Source organism: Spinacia oleracea, chromosome 5 (assembly GCF_020520425.1).
Source record: "Spinacia oleracea cultivar Varoflay chromosome 5, BTI_SOV_V1, whole genome shotgun sequence".
Classification (NCBI taxonomy): domain Eukaryota; kingdom Viridiplantae; phylum Streptophyta; class Magnoliopsida; order Caryophyllales; family Amaranthaceae; genus Spinacia; species Spinacia oleracea.
The window spans coordinates 118316709-118322737 of NC_079491.1; the positions used below are offsets into that span (position 1 = coordinate 118316709).

At 34.6% G+C, this 6029-nt stretch overlaps 1 long non-coding RNA gene across 4 annotated transcripts; it reads left to right on the forward strand.

Annotated features, from left to right (window-relative positions):
- Window positions 1-247: 247 nt before the first annotated feature.
- Window positions 248-5523, forward strand: LOC110802059 (uncharacterized). Of its 4 annotated transcripts, XR_008922124.1 has the most exons (6): window positions 250-598; window positions 2948-3068; window positions 3264-3465; window positions 3606-3759; window positions 4005-4059; window positions 5134-5523. It is a non-coding gene; the product is annotated as an uncharacterized lncRNA (long non-coding RNA). The 4 variants fall into 4 exon arrangements; XR_002537062.2 differs by having other exon boundaries at window positions 250-3068; window positions 4010-4059; XR_008922123.1 differs by having other exon boundaries at window positions 248-3068; window positions 3264-3759.
- Window positions 5524-6029: the final 506 nt, after the last annotated feature.

The window sequence follows — 6029 nt, forward strand, 5'->3', positions numbered from 1 at the left end:
TGTACCTTGCCCCTTTAGGACCAATAAGTAACACCTCGCTGAGCGAAAACTATTACTAGATTGATGTAGAGGATATCCAAGCAAGTGTATATTTTGGCATGGCACATTTTATTATATTTTGGCATGGCACATTCTAAACCTGTTTCTTACTCGTATTATATAAAATTGTCATTTTTAATTTTTAAATGTTATGAATTTTTTTCCCCTTTTGTATTGACTTCTTATTTTTATTTTTATTTTTAAAATGGAGAAAATCTCACCCAAAACCACGCATCTTCCCTAAAATTTTCAAAAATATTTTCTCTCTCCTCTCACCATACCTAACTACCTTCTCTTCTACGTCCTCTCATCGGCCCCGGCGAACCACAACAAAACCACTCTGTCCTCTCACCGTTCTGGCGCACAATCACCGGCTTCTCTGTTCCTTGAGCCCTTTATCTTCTCTGCTCGTTGATTAATTTAGTAAATTAGGTTTCGTGATTTTGAAATTGGGGGTTTGATCTAATACACACGGTAGCACACTACCACGCCGCACCAGCGACGGCGGCAAAACTACTTGGTCGACTTGGCCGCCGGAAACGTTGGTCGACGGAGCAAGGTTTGTTATTTTATTTTAGTTATTCTTGTTCATTGACTCTATTTTGTGCCGATTCTTCAAATTTTTGCTATTAATTTCCTGATTTTGACTTTATAGTTCAAATCCGAGCTAATTTGATTATTTTCTTTGAATTTTTGCCTTGATTTTCGATTTATGGCTTCTCTGTAGTTTATTTATTTTAACCTAATTTTATCTCCAAATTCTTGCCGGACTCCGATTTTGGTTGGCAATTACTGGTTTCATAACTGTTTAATTCGTGATTTCGGTGTTTCACGAAAATGTAGTTATTGTAACCTAATTTATCTAATAAATGGTATGTTTTCCCCTTACTTTCGAGTCTCAATTCAATTTCTTATTCTATTTTCCCTGAGTATTTATAGTTAACAAACAAACTATAAATGTATAACAACTCCCTTTGTCTGAAAACAATAGTCACATTTACTATTGGGCTCGATCTGTCTACAAAAACACCTGTGTCATTTCCTAACTATAAATTTATTATAACTAGATATGTGACAACTAATTCCAGACAGTGGTAGTACTTTATAGAAAAACTCGAGGAACCTATGAAAAAACAAAAAAGGAAAGGATGTTATATGAACCTGTCATTAGAGCAACTATTTTAAAAGTTCACTGAAACTTTACAAACTTCTGTATATTTACATGAACATAAAGTCCCCAACGAGTAATATTTAGTATGGTTGCAAAATTGTCATCCTTGATGATATTGTCAGCATTTACTTTTGTGACCTGTAAGAATATGTAATGAAAAGCATACTACACAAAAGGAAGATGATAAATCAATCTAATTACGTTTTCTTATACAAATACGGAGAGAAAAGAGTGTGAAAAAATTAATAAAACCTAAGTTCCTGCAATTCCCATGACAAGTCCAATGTCTGCTTCATGCAACGCCAGAGCATTATTAGTCCCATCCTCGGTTACTGCCACCACTTCTCTGTTATGCCTCAATGGGGTCACTAGTGTATGTCCAATGGCATTGAACGAGCAATCACCTGCAAGTTCATAATGTACATTCTGTAATTTTCTCTTATAGTCTTAGACTCTTAGTTATTGTTTCATTATCTTGTTTGTCTCCCGTGTGAGTTTAAAATCCAGGGGTGCAGAGTGTTTATGAGTTTAAAATCCCAGGGGTGTTTCAGTGGCTATGAGTTTAAAATCCCAAGAGTGTTTCAGTGCCTATGTTAATAGTTATTGTTTCATTAAAATCCCAGGGGTGCAGAGTGGCTTTGAGTTTAAAATCTAAGTACATAGTGAACCCGGAGAAGGCCTAGATTACAGGTTAGGAAAGCCAATCAGTTTTATTCAGGGGAGGGCAAAAGGGACGAGGGTTTGATGATTGATGTGCAATATACCTGTAAATTGGGGATTATATCTTGCATCTCCTTGGGGCACATATTGCGAAAATATGGGCCTTCAATAGCTATTCTGTCACTAGTTAAGATCCCACATTTTCTTGCGATGGCTTAACCGATGATTCAATAATTCACAAAAATAACAAAAATTCCATCAGTACTCAAGCAAATCAATGCGAAAATTCAAAGGAACAAAAAAACCTAAATTAATGTTGAGAATTGGCAAAGCGATCGAACAAAGAAACATTATTAAATCGTGAGATGATTCACTTGAACCATCACAACCACGTCTACCTCTAGGTACCTTGAATCGTAAATTCTGCATTATACTCCAGCCGCCATTGATGAGTTCTCGAGATTTGATTTCGAGGAGAAAGAAAGCTCAAAATTTTGGGATAAGGGTGTTTGGAGTAAGATGATTCTTCCGTATAGCAAAAGTGGTGCTTTCTGGTTTTATTTTTTTCGGCTATGTTGTTTCATTTAGATTCCCCGTTTCTATTGTCGTGGGGTACTGAGTGGAGGGCGGGAATTTTTAGGGAATGTATATGTAACGGTTGGTAGGTTCACCGCTCTATATTCTTGTTGTATTTGTTAGTTTAATCAGTTTTGTAAATTATGGTAAATACCAACAACGCCTATCTATATAACGGTTGTGAAAGAAAACCGTTCTATATAATCCTATAAAGCGCCTAACATATTTAACTGTTCTGTATATAGCGTCATATTTTCCAGTTTTTGTTGTAGTGATATTAATATCACATGGTATGTGCTATTCCATTTTTTTCACTTTCAAGCTATTTTCAAATTCGTGTTTATAGCACAGGGCAGCTTATTGAGAATTTGAAATATTCACTAGAATGATTTGGTTTATCTTCTAATAGTGTCATGGACTATGGTTAGTGTTGTTGTGTAAAGTATAAATAACTCTAGGCCTATCACGTGTATTTTGTTTCTATTACAAACTATTGTGAAGGTTGTTCCTGGAGGCTCACTCGTGTTCTTCCCAAGCTATAAGCTAATGGACAAGCTCTGTAAAAGGTGGAGTGAAATAGGCCAATGGTCTCGGATGAATGTGAAAAAAACAGTCTTTGTTGGTAAGTAATTTTGCTTTGCTAATGACAACGTAAAAGATACAATGTTATGTTACTGGATATTCATCATCTAGCTAGACTACTGGAGGGCCTCTGCTAACTGAATGCAATTTGGAGGAACCTTTTTTTTTTATTATTGTGAAATTATGGTTTAGCAGCATAATCTACAAGATAGTTGCAATATCTTTTGACATGCAGAGCCCAGAGGAGGAAGTCGGGAAGACTTCAAGGCTGTTTTGAAAGGTCATTACAGTGCGTTTATCAAGGCACAAAGCCAGCTCTTGGGAAAAGAAGAAAGGCTAAGAAAGTAAACTCCAATTGTTCTACAACTTTTACTGAAGCTAACTCAGTCGAGGACTGTAAGGGGGGAGCTGCATTTCTTGCTATTTGCCGTGGAAAGGTGTGCAACTAATGTTATAGTTATGTATCATTGTTCAATCCGTAGTCGGACATATCTGACATGTGAGAGTGACTTTTATTTCCTTTTCGCCCTAACAGAATCTCGAGTATAGTTTGCTTATTGATCACTATTCTGCCTAGGTATTTAAGCAATGTTCTTTTTAGAACCGTATCTTCCTATCTCTAGCTTCCCCTCTTCTCTCTTGGGTTTTCGATGTCGTCGTTTATGGGGTTTCCTCTATCATTCGATCGGTGATTACGGTGAATGATAACTCTCTGTCACTTTCTCTCTCAGGTACTTTCTGTTCCAATTTTGTTCTTAATTCTTACTTCGATTTTTCGCAATTTGATCAATTTTTCGGTTTTTTGATTGATGGGTTTGATTTTCGAATTTCGTTTTTGCTTGTTTTATTACTTCGATTTCTTGTTCAATGTTGCGATCTAGAGCAAAGATTCATTTTTTTTTGGTAATCTGAATGTATTACATAAATCACAGTCTAATTTCATTATCTCACTAATCTGAATGTATTATATTCCTAGGACAGCACGATCAGTTGATGTGTACTATAAACAAATAATGGCATTGTCAATTAAGGTATTTAATGGTTTTGACTTTTCTTTAGTTATTTTTCAACAACTGCATTTTTGCAAATTTATAGTATATCAGAATCTTAGGTTCTTCTGTACTTCCTGATTCATCAATTGCTCTAGGGATGTACTTCATCAATATTGTTATCTCTTATTAGTTAATCAAAGTCCATCCTCTGTATAATATGTTCAGCTCAATTATCTATGGAATCACTATTGATAATGTGTCTTTTGTAGTTTCGTACTGCTCCAGAACCTTATGAAACATGATACTTTTGAAGCTCCCTCATGTTCTTCATCTATATACATGCAAGATTATGGACCACTTTTAGATGAAATGATTTCTTGTTTAATATGGTGTATCTACTTTTGGTGTGCTCTCTCAGAACGGAAACACCCACCATTGTATTACTCATACAATACTTGATAAGATTTACCCGTAGTTTTGCTGTAAGTGACATGGCTCCAAGTGGAACATTGAATATGGAGAATGAGGAGATTAAGATCCTTGGAGTGGTATCCATGATGCATGAAACAATATCCATGCCCCATTTAGAAAATCAGCCCCTTGAAATAGTATTTAAATATAGGGTATCTGTACCAACTTTAAAGATGAACAAACTCTTCACCAACTCCTTGTATTAAGAACTTCAACTTTTCAGAGGTGAAACTGATACATTCCCATCCAATAACACTGCACATAATGCCTTTTGAGTGGATCCGGTAGGCAAGAGGACAAGAGTTCCAGAAGATGCACTGTATGAATTCGATATTGTTTATCTACATTATACTTGTCAAGTGAACCTTTAATGCCCAAGACAAGGCTGATTCATCTTCAGTTTTATCACTGATAATTCACATGTCTTCCGTGTAAATTTTTTATATGTTTAATTTTTTGAAAAATAAATAAGGGAAAATAAATTTATTATTGCTAATACACCAAACAGCAAAAAATCTGCCCTAATCAGTTCTAGACACCATAACAAATTTCAACTTCTATTTTACTAATGGCTTTACTTCCATTCGGCTTTATATCTTTTAACATATACATATTCTAATCGTTTTTATGTCTTGTATGCAGTATTTTCCTCAAGTTCCTTCCATTTATTCTCAAGCGATGATTGACGAGACACGGGATACTTAGGTTACATATTTTTTCAAGCAAAAACAAGTTATCAATGATCAGATTGATGAAGATGAAGAAAATGATATTTTGGACGTTGATCATGAATGATCTTTGTAGCTAGTGCATATTGACACTTTCTAACTAATGTTTTGCGAATCTCATAGCAAGTTAATACATTTGAAGTATTCTTTTGGATTTAAGCCTGTGATTGGAGTGTGGAGAATGTTATATATTACAGAAGTTTTATTTAATTTATTGTTTTGGAGAACAAGAAGGTACATTGGTCAGTTTGGAGTATTTTTATGCATATATATAATATAGAGTTAATGGATTTTTACCATTAAATTGAGCCAATTTGGATATTGGATGGAATTTAATAGGTATCATGTAATTTGAAAATATATTATCTGTCACTAATTTATTGGTTGTAGCAGCCATTAATAATAAAAATAAAATAAAAAAAATCAAAGAAACTTATTTAATAAATCTGGTTTCTTAGATTGCACGTTTATAATAGAGGAGCATCAAAGAAACCATAGATCTTAAAATACAGTCTCTTTAAAAAAAAATCAAAGGAACCGCACTTTGTGACAAAGTGGTTTCCTAGTACAATCAAAGTAACCGCATATTTCCTCAATTCGGTTTCTTTTTCTTTGTATTTAAATTCCAGGAAATGATCAAAGAAACCAGTTTTCTTCCAAAATCGGTTTCTTAGATATATCAAAGAAACCAGGCCAAAACTCCGGTCTCTTATGCTAAAAGACCTACTACCTAGGCACCGTATAAAGTGAGGTTTCTTTGCCTTATTTTGCCCGGTTTCTTAGGCTATTTTTGTAATAGTGATTATATGT